Here is a 10,932-nt window from a genome sequence, read left to right as displayed (position 1 = left end):
CTCCCTGGTGGGTGAGGCTGGACTAGAGGCTTGTATAGGCTGCCTGGTGGGAGGGACTGTTGCCTGCCCACTGGTGGATGGAGTTGGGTCTTGGCTCTCTGGTGGGCAGGACCATGTCACGGGGCATGTCTAGAGGTGGCTGTGGGCTCAGGATGTCTTTAGGCAGCCTGTCTGTTGATGGGTGGGACTGTGTTCCCACCCTGTTGGCTGTTTGGCCTGAGGAGTCCCAGCACTGGAGCCTACAGGCTGTTGGGTGGGGCCAGGTCTTGGTGCTAATGTTCCAAGCAAGATGTCAGCCCTCAGATGAGTACTCTGTGTATGTTCGCCACCAGCTTTTATGTCCCAAGAGAGAGCCACAGCTGCCCCTTGCCTCCCCAGGAGACCCTCCAAGACCAGCAGGTAGGTCTGACCCAGGCTCCTTTGAAGTCACTGCTTTTGCCCTGGGTCCCAGTGTGCATGAGATGTTGTGTGTGCCCTCCAAGAGTGGAGTTTCTGTTTCCCTCAGTCCTGTAAATTTCCTGCGATCAAGACCCGCTGGCCTTCAAAGCCAAATGCTCTGGGGGCTCCTTCTCCTAATGCCAAACGTGGGGCTCAGAACTCTTCCGTGGAAGAACTTCTGTGATATAATTATTCTCCAGTTTGTGGGTCACCTACCCAGGGGAGTATGAGATTTTTTTCTATCATGAATGTGCCCCTCCTACCATTTCATTGCCATTTCTTCTTTGTTTTTGGATATACAGTATCTTTTTTGGTAGGTTCCAGTTTTTTTTATTGATGGCTGTTCAGCAGTTGTGATTTCGGTGTTCTCATGGGAGGAGGTGAGCTCAAGGTCTTCTACTTTGCCGTCTTGTCTTCAATCTCAAGAGTATATTATTCTTATTCAGGATACCCGTGTTCCTCTGCCTCACAGTGATGTTGTTGCCTTGGTTAAAATCCACACTGCGAATGGGAAGTCCCTCACTGAAAAACAGAGACTCTCAGATTGGCTTAAAATTCTGCCATATCCTGCTTATAAGGTACATGCCTTTGCTCTCAGTGCTGGGCAGTCTGAAAGTACCACATAACAGAGCAGACAGAAGTGTCAACAGGATGACCAGGTCCAGAGAAGGTAGGGAAACCGGTGGGGCAGTCAATCATCAGGGAGGCCCGAGCCCCAGTGTACAGCTGCTCATGCTGCAACCCCGGCTGTGCTCCAAATAGAGATATTTTAGACATAGATCTATCTTCTGGTTTAACATGGCAGAGAAAACACCTGAATTTATGGTTGCTTTCTCATAAAGGAAGCAATTTCAATAAAATGAAAATGGGGGGATAGATCTGTAAGGGCAAAGGGAATGCGAGGAGAGACTGAAGCAATCTGTTTGGAAGCTGGGAGGTAGATGGCTGAGGAATAACTGTTAATGGACCCATGAAAGCTGAAGCCTACACTAGGGGAAAATCTAGAAACTGAAGAACTACCAAAAGACTCTGGCGTTGAAAGCATCAGTTAACTCTGAATGAAGGGATTAGGTGAGGCTCAAATGAGGAAGAATATTTGAAAATCTTTACATGAAGTAGGTAGACCTCCTGGGATTCCCTCCCTCATCCTGTGCATCCTGATGAGCATCACCCTCTTGTGATGAGCAGAAGAAAGCTTAAAAAATCATAATTGAAATCTTGGAAACAAATCTACCCATCAAACAGGATTACTGGACTTCTATTTTACCTGATGATAAATGTAACAGGAATCAGATTTATCCTCTCTTCTAAAACAACTAAAAATCTGGGAAAATGAATGAAACTGAATTGTAGGGCAACTTGAAATGGCCTATTGTATGTAATTGGAACTCTAGAAGGAGAAGATAGTGGGGTGAGGTTGTGGTAGGAGACAGAAAAAACATTTGAAGAAATAATGGCCGTAATTTCCCCAATTTTGATGAAAATTATAAATCCACAGGTCTAAGGAATTTGGTAAACCCCAAGCACAAGAAATGTAAAGAAAACTACACAAAGACACATCATAATCAAATTGCTTAAAACCAGAGGTAAAGAGAAAATCTTAAGAGCAGCCAGAAAATAAATACACTGCTATTAGATAAAAGTGATAGCAACTTCTTGTTGGAAACAAAGCAAGCCAGAAGACAGTGGAGCAACATATTTATGTACCAAAAGGAAAAAAACATTGTCAAACTAGAATTTTATACATGGAGAAATTGGGAAACACTAAAGCAGAAAAAAGTTACCACTTGCAGAAACAAACTAGAAGAAGTTTTAAAAGAAGTCATGGAGACAGAAGGAAAATGATCCTAGAAGAAAAACTGGATCTGCACAAAGAAATGATAAGCACCAGAAATGATGTGTATGTGAATATAAGATTTCTTTTTTTGTTTTTAAAAAAGTCTTAATTTTAAATATAAAAATAGTAACCATAGAGTTTATAACATATGTAAAATCTAGACAAAATATAGCGCAAAATTCAGGGGAGGAAGAATGGAAATATACTGTTGTAAAATTCTTATACTACACACAGAATGGTATAATATTACTTTAAGTGAGACTGTAATAAGTTAAAGATGTATACCATAAACCCTAAAGTAACCAGTAAAATAAGAAAGTAAAGGCTTACAGCTAATAAGCCAAAAGAGGAGATAAAATTAAATTATAAAAATACTCAATCTAAAAGAAGCCAGCACAAAAGGAAAACGGGAACAAATAAAAGATGAGACAGGGGCTTCCCTGGTGGCGCAGTGGTTGAGAGTCCGCCTGCCGGCGCAGGGGACACGGGTTCATGCCCCGGTCCGGGAGGATCCCGTGTGCCGCAGAGCGGCTGGGCCCATGAGCCATGGCCACTGAGCCTGCATGTCTGGAGCCTGTGCTCCGCAGCGGGAGAGGCCATGACAGTGAGAGGCCCGCATGCCACACACACACACAAAAAAGATGAGACAAATAGGAAACAAATATCAAAATGATGTATTTAAACCCAAACACATTAATAATCAGACTAAATGTAAATGGTATAAACATCCCCAATCAAAAGGCAGAGGTAGTCAGAATGAATAAAAAAAACAAGATAACTATTTGCTTTCTAAAAGAAATCCATTAAAATATAAGGACACAAACAGGTTAAAAGTAAAAGTTGAAAGAAGGCATACAAGGTAAAAAATAGATTTTAAAAATTTAGATCCAGTAGTCAAACCAATTTAAAGAAAGAAGGAGTGGCTCTCAGAGAAATTAAATTTCAGAGTGAAGAATATTATTAGGGATAAAGAGGATAATTTGGTAATGATAAAAGAAGCAAGTTACCAAGAGTGTACAAAACAAATGGAAGCATTAATGCACATCATAACAGAACTTCAAAATTCTTGAAGCGAGAGTGAATAGAATTGTAAGGAGAAATGGACAAATCTTCTACTCTCAATAATTTGAATAAAAAGTAGATCGAAAATCAGTAAAGATATAGAAGCCTTGAACAATACTTTCAACCAACATGTTCTAATTGATATTTATAGAACTTTACACTTAACAACAGAAGAATGCACATTCTTTTGCAGTACATATGGAACGCCCACTAAAATAGTATATTCTTGGGCAATAAAAAATTCAATAACTGTATAAGAATTTAAATCAAACAGTCTGTTCACTGATCACAATGGAATTAAAAGTTAATAATGTAAGGATTGCTGAATATCTTCAAATATTTGGAAATTAAACAACACATTTTAAAATAACCCAAAGGTCAAGGAAGAAATCAAAAGGGAACTGAATCAAAATGAAAATGCAACCTATCAAAATTTGTGGGATGCAAAATTTGTGGGATGCAAGTATGCTTTAGTTAGGGGAAAATTTATAGTACCAAATGCATATACATTAAGTCTCCTACGTACGAATGAGTTCCATTCCAAGAGTGCGTTCGTAAGTCCAATTTGTTCATAAGTCCAACAGAGTTAGCCTAGGTACCCACCTTTTACAGATAATGCCAGACATGTGAACTAACTTACATGATTGGACATGCAAATGCATGTTTGCCTCTTTGAAAGTTCACAACTGGAAGGTTTGTATGTAGGGGTCTTACTGTATTAGAAAAAAGAAAAGTCTCAAATAAATTACTTCAGCTTATACTATAAGAAATAAGAGGGCTTCCCTGGTGGTGCAGTGGTTGAGAGTCCGCCTGCCGATGCAGGGGACACAGGTTCGCGCCCTGGTCCGGGAAGATCCCACATGCCGCGGAACGGCTGGGCCCGTGAACCATGGCCGCTAAGCCTGCACGTCCAGAGCCTGTGCTCCGCAACGGGAGAGGCCACAGCAGTGAGAGGCCCGCGTACCGCAAAAAAAAAAAAAAAAAAAAAAAAGAAGAGAAAGAAGAAAAATTAAACTCAAAACAGAAGAAAAGAAACAATAAAGAGTATAAATAAATAAAATAGAGAATAGAAAACAAAAGAAAAAATCAGTGAAACCAAAAGTTTGTTCTTTGATAAAATCAATAAAGCTCAAAAGCTTCTTGTCAGAAGTATCAGAAAAAAATATCAAAGATACAAATTACCAATATCAGGAATGAGAGAGGGGACATCACTACAGACTTTATATATATTAAAAGGAAAATTATAAAGTATTATAAATAACTTCATATGAGTTAGTTTAATAATTGAGATGAAAGAGACTTCCCTTGAAAGATATAAACTTTCAAAGCTCACTCGGAAAGAAACAGCCATAATAAAAAACAACATTCTGATACTTGCTACAACATGGATGAACCTTGAAAACATTATGCTGAGTGAGTAAGCCAGACACAAAAAGACACCTGTTGTATGATTCCACTTGCATGAAATATCTATAATAGGCAAATTTTATAGAGAGGAATAGAGGTTACGGGACTGAGAGGAAGGGGAAAAGCGGTTTACTGTTTAATGGGTACAGAGTTTCTGTTTGGAATGATGAGAACGTTCTGGAAATAGTGGTGATGGTTATGGGACATTGTTTATGTGCTTAATGCCCTTGAATTGTATATTTAAAATATTTGAAATGGTAAATTGTGCATTATGAATATTTTATCACACACAAAAAATAAAAAGAATCTGAATTTGAAATAGATAATCTGAATCAAAAATACATAATCTGAATATGAATAAATCTATTAAAGAAATTTAATTTGTAAGTAAAAATCTTTCCAAAAAGATGACTCCAGGCACAGATGGCTTCGCTGGTGTATTCTGCCATACATTTAAGGAAGAAATAATATCAGTTCTATACAAACTCTTCCAGAAAATTGAAAAGGAGGAAATACTTTGCAACTCATTCTGTGAGGCCAGCATTACTCTGATACCAAAACCAGACAAAGACATTATAAGAATACAATACTACAGACAAATTGCCTTCATGAATTTAGATGCAAAAATTTTTAACAAAATTAAGCAGAGTGAATCTAACAGTAAATAAAAATTACAGTACATATGGCCAGGTGGGATTTTTCCCAGGAGTGCAATGTTAAACATTAAAATCAAGTAACTCATCATATTAGCAACCTAAAAAAGAAGAATCACGTGACCATCTCAGTATATGCAGACAAAGCATTTAACAAAATCTAACATCCATTCCTGGTCACAACGCTCAGCAAAGTACAATTAGAAGAGAACTTCCTTGACCTGATAAAAGGTGTCTATGAAAAAACTATAGCTAACATCAAATTTAATGGTGAAAACCTGAATGCTTAAAGCAACAATAAGATACTGCCACACACCTGTTAGAATCTAAATCCAAAACACTGACAACATCAAATGTTGGTGAGGATACAGAGCAACAGGAATTCTCATTCATTGCTGCTGGAATGCAAAACACTAAATCCACTTTGGAAGACAGTGGTAGTTTCTTACAAAACTAACCATATGCTTACCATACAATCCAGCAATTGCACTACTTGGTATTTATCCAAATGAGTTGAAAAGTTACATCCACACACAAAAACTGCACACAGATATTTATAGCAGCTTTATTCATAATTGCCAAAATTTGGAAGCAACCAAGATTTCATTCAGTAGAAGAATGGATAAACTGTGGTACATCCATACAATGGAATACTATTCATCACTAAAAAGTAATGAGCTATCAAGCCATGAAAAGATATGGAGGAAACATAAATGCATATTGTTAAGTAAAAGAAGCCAATCTGAAAAGGCTGCATACTGTATGATTCCAACTGTATGACATTTTGGAAAAGGTAAAACCATGGAGACAGTGAAAAGACAGTAACAGATGTCCCACTCTGGGGCAGCATGTTGATAGTGGATGAGGCTGTCCATGTGTGGGGGCTGGGGTGTATATAGGAATTCTCTGTACTTTCTGCTCAATTTTGCTGTGAGCCTAAAACTGCCCTGAAAAATAAAGTCTATTTAAAAAAAAAAAAAGGAAAAGCACCCACAATGTTATGTTTCAGTATGTTGTGCTTTGTTAGAAAAATTCACCTTTCCCTCACAAGATTTCTTTTGTGATTATTACGTTGTACCTCTAAGAAAGTGATCTTTTAAGTTTAAAAAAAAAAAAAACTGAATGTTTTCCCTCTAAGACAAGAAACAAAGCTAGGATGTCTGCTTTCAGTATTTCTATTCAACCTTGTCCTGGAAGTTCTTGTCCATTCAATAAGGCAAGAAAAAAATATAAGGCATCCAGATGGGAAAAAAGAAGAAAAACTGTCTTTATTTATAGACATGATCATCCTTGTAGAAGTCTTTACAAAATCTACAAAGAGCTACTAGAGCTAAGAAGTAGTTACAGTAAGATTATAGGATATTTGATCCATGTACAAAAAAAGTTAATGTGTTTCTATATACTAGCAATGAATAATTAGAAATTAAAGTTTCAAAAACAATACCATTTACAGTAGCATCAAAAAATTAGATATTTAGGGATAAGCTTGATGAAAGATGTGAAACACCTTTATGCTAAGAGAAATTAAGGAGGATCTAAACAAATGGAGAGATAATGCCTTGTTCATGGATCAGAAATCTCAATATTATTAACAGGATGGGTCTCTCCAAATTGATGTATAGATTTAACACAATCAGAATCCCAGCAGATTGTTTTGTAGATATTAATTCACTATTTCTAAAATTTATATGTAAATGCAAAGGACCCAGAATGGCCAAAACAACTTTGAAGAGAAGAACAAATGAGGAGGGTTTTCACTACCTGATTTTCAGACTTATGATGTAGCTACAGTAATCAGGTAGGGTGGTATTGGTGTAAAGATACACAAGCAGATCAGTGGAGGAGAGGAGAGTCCAGACATAGACTCACACATGTATGGGCAATTAATTTTTGAGAAAGACCCCAAGGCGATTCAAGGAGAAAGGGATAGCCTTTTCAATAAATAGCACTGGAACAATTTGATACACATATGCAAAAAAAAAAAAGAACCCTGTTTATTGGTTTACATTGGATCATAGACCAAAATGTAAATCCTAAAACTACACATTTTCTAGATAAAGAAAACATAGGAAAAAAATCTTTGTGAGCATGAGTCAGGTAAAAATTTATCAAAACCGTAATTCATCTAAGAAAAAATTATTATATTGATTATGGTGATGGTTTCATCGGTATATACATATGTCAAAACTTATCAAATTGTATATTTTAGATGTGGACAATTACATATTAATTATACTTCAATAAGGCTGATCAAAGAATATTGCTGTAGAAAGGAGGATTTAGAACACAAAAATGATTTTGGAATTTAAAAATAAAAAAGCAGAAATGAAATATTTAGTAGAAGCCTGGAAAGAAAGTTGAGGAAATCTAATAATTAGAACAACTCCAACAAAGAAATGGAAAATAGAAGCTAAAAGCTAAGAAAATTAGACTAAGCAGGAAATGGAACAGTTTAAATTATAGAACTTTCAAAAATAGAGAAGAAAGAAAATGGAGGGGCAATATACCAAAAAAACAACTCAAGGAAATTTCTTGCACACAAAAGACTGGATTTCTAGTCTGAGGGGTTTACCACTTGTCCAGCACGATGAGTGGAAACAAAGCCACACAAGACACACCAGTGAAAAGTTTTAAAACACTGGGGACAAAAAAAAGGCACTAAAGTTCCCAGAGAGAAAGAATAGGCCCACAAGGCCTAGTATTAGTCCTGTATTAGACTTCTCAGCAGCAAGGCTGAAGGTAAAGGATAAGAAAGACCTTCACAGTTCTTGTTGAAAATGATGTCTTAGAATTCTGTATCCTCAGACTCTCATCCTGCTGTTACTAATGGACACTTTCAGATATGCAGTGTCCTGAATTTTAAAAAAATTGCTCATATTTTCTTTCCCAGGAAAGGGGAGATTTTTTTTTCTGTTGAAGAGTTCGGGGATGAATTTGTGATAGGTACATAAAAAAACTAAACAAATGGAAAAAAAAATTGCCTCCAGTGAAAACAAAAAATTGTATAAGAAAGAAAATTTTAATGTACCACATGCTACAGCCTCAAATAATATTTACAGTCATAATAATATAAATGCTAAATATTGATTTGTCCAAAAATTATTATACCATTCTATTAGAAGAATGGGAAGGGAAAGAAATGTATTTTAGGGTATGGGAGTGGAGTGCGAGAGCTGAACGCTTATTGTCCATTGTCTGAAGTAAATACATTATATTTAAAATAAACAAAAATCAATACATTGGAATTTAAGCATGTGATTTACAAATACAGAGGCAAATATCAGAGGCTAAAAACATCAGAAGTAGTGGCTTCTGGGGTGTGGAAAGGAAACAGCTAACTTCATGTAAGACCTATAGAACTATATGATTTTTAAACCATGTAAATGTACAACTTTTATTAAAATTAAAAGAATAAAGACACTATAGAAGAAAGTTTCTCAGAACTTAAGAAACATAGTTATCTCCGGACTAAAAGACCCTCCAAGCTCCAAGTAGGACAGAGAATAAAAGATTCATGCCTTGATGCAGACTCAAGAGATTTCAGGACATCACACATAAAGAGAAATTCCCAAAGCTTCCAGGAGAGAAGAAGTCATCCTTGAAAGAGCAAAAATAATGCTGGCCTCAGACATCTTACCAGGAACATTGGATATTAGAAGAAGAAAAAATTCTGAAAAATATAATTTAAAACCCAGTATTCTATATGAAGAAAATTGTTATGCCTGTGAGAAAACAAAGAGTTTTAGATTTATAAGTACTCTAAAAACTGATCTCCAAAGCGCTCTTTCTGTTACTGCAGGATATATTCCAGCAAAAAACTTCAAGAAATAGTAGAATTAAGAGGCTTGGTAATCTCAAAGATCCAGCAAAGAAAAAATAAGGCAAATAAATATTCCAAGAACAAAAAGTTATGTGAGAAGCTCATGTCTGCGTCTAAATGTGAAGGAAGCAAAGTGACATGAATTTAATGATTGACCATTCGTGATTCTTGTAGTTAATGACACTGGACCCACAGAGAAGGAAATAAAATCCTACTATCCTGACTGACTTTGAAGGAACAGTATTTACTAACTCATAATAGCGTAAACAGTGTTTATTGTTTTTTAGGTTTTAAGAATCAGCTTATGGACAAAACATGAAAGAATTATGTTCATAAAATAGTATATAAAATTATCAACTCTGACAATTTAAATGTTGTCAGGGTATAGTTGAGAGAAATTAAGAGATTGTCTGAAAACAATAGAAGAAGTAAGATTAGGTGTGAGACAATGTTTCAAAGGTAGCCAACAGAAAAATTTAAATAGTAACTCTTAAAATTTAGAGGAGGGAGTAGTGTGTTAGCTAAAGCCTGTGTTTCATAGCAAAGAGTCAAGCTGAATATCAAGATAGAGCCATAGTGTGCTAAAATTAAGATGCTAACCACCAGAAAAGCCAAATGCAGAAATGGTTAAAGATGCCCCCCAAAAAAAGGATGGCAGCTTCTGGGACTGTGGGTGGGGAAGGGAACGGAGTGGGTGGCCTTTGCTTTTCATTATGTGGCCTCTTCTACCGCACGTATTCAGAAAAGCATTTTGAAATGCTTTAAATGAATAAAATAAAATAAAATGTTGATGTAGTGCAAGCCCAGACAGTTTTTCGTTTCTGTTTGTCTTTTCTGTTTTGCATTGCAAGTGCCTGACTTACTCTCTGATCGCCTAGGCATCCACTTCAAAGACGGCTGTCTCGGTAAACACACAGCCAGCCACAGGGCTGGATAGAGAGCCAGACTACCTCCTTCACTGAGGTTCCCCGTTTTAGAGATCTTGGTTGATTTCAATAACTAACCATTTGGGCCACTTGGGTTTTTTTTTTCCCTTCCTGCTCTTGTGTTTTAAATTCAGCAATAGTGAGCGAGCCTGTGAAACCCTAGGCCCCTCCCTCAACCCCAGTAAAAGCAGAACCCCAGCACCGAGAACTCTCTGTGTGGCTGTGTAATTTCCAGGTCCTGTAGGTAATGAACCTTTATTTTCTCCAAGTTTCCTGATGGCTGTTGCTGAAGGGTATCTTGCAGTCATAATAAGAACCACAAGGGCCCATCCATCCACAACACTGGTTATTGATAGGCGGAGACAGGCACAACACAGTTGCATTGTGAATAAATACATCCTTGTTCTGAGAACTAGATGTGAAAAAGTTGATAGTGAAAAGCAGTGTCTTAGACCATCAGGACACGAGGGTCTTCAGCATTTGTCATCCATTTGTCATCAGGCTTCAGGATGGTGGCCTTGCTGGGAGTAGGAGGGACAGTCCCTTCCTCATTAGGACTTCTGCAAAATTAAGGATAAGCTTACTGTGGACACAGGGTGTTGTTTTGATGGCTGTGTGTGTGCACGCGCGCATGGGTGTGCGCATGCGTATGCCAGGTGGATGATAAGAAAAGTGTCCGAGTTATGAATCAAAGTGGCCGAGTGGTTTTGGTAGAATGTGATGTAGAAGACCTAAGAACAGAACAAGACTAAGTATAGAAGAAAGTCCATTATTATGACCTTTACTGAT

This window comes from Globicephala melas, chromosome 2, assembly GCF_963455315.2.
Source record: "Globicephala melas chromosome 2, mGloMel1.2, whole genome shotgun sequence".
NCBI lineage: Eukaryota > Metazoa > Chordata > Mammalia > Artiodactyla > Delphinidae > Globicephala > Globicephala melas.
This window is presented reverse-complemented; position numbering follows the sequence as displayed.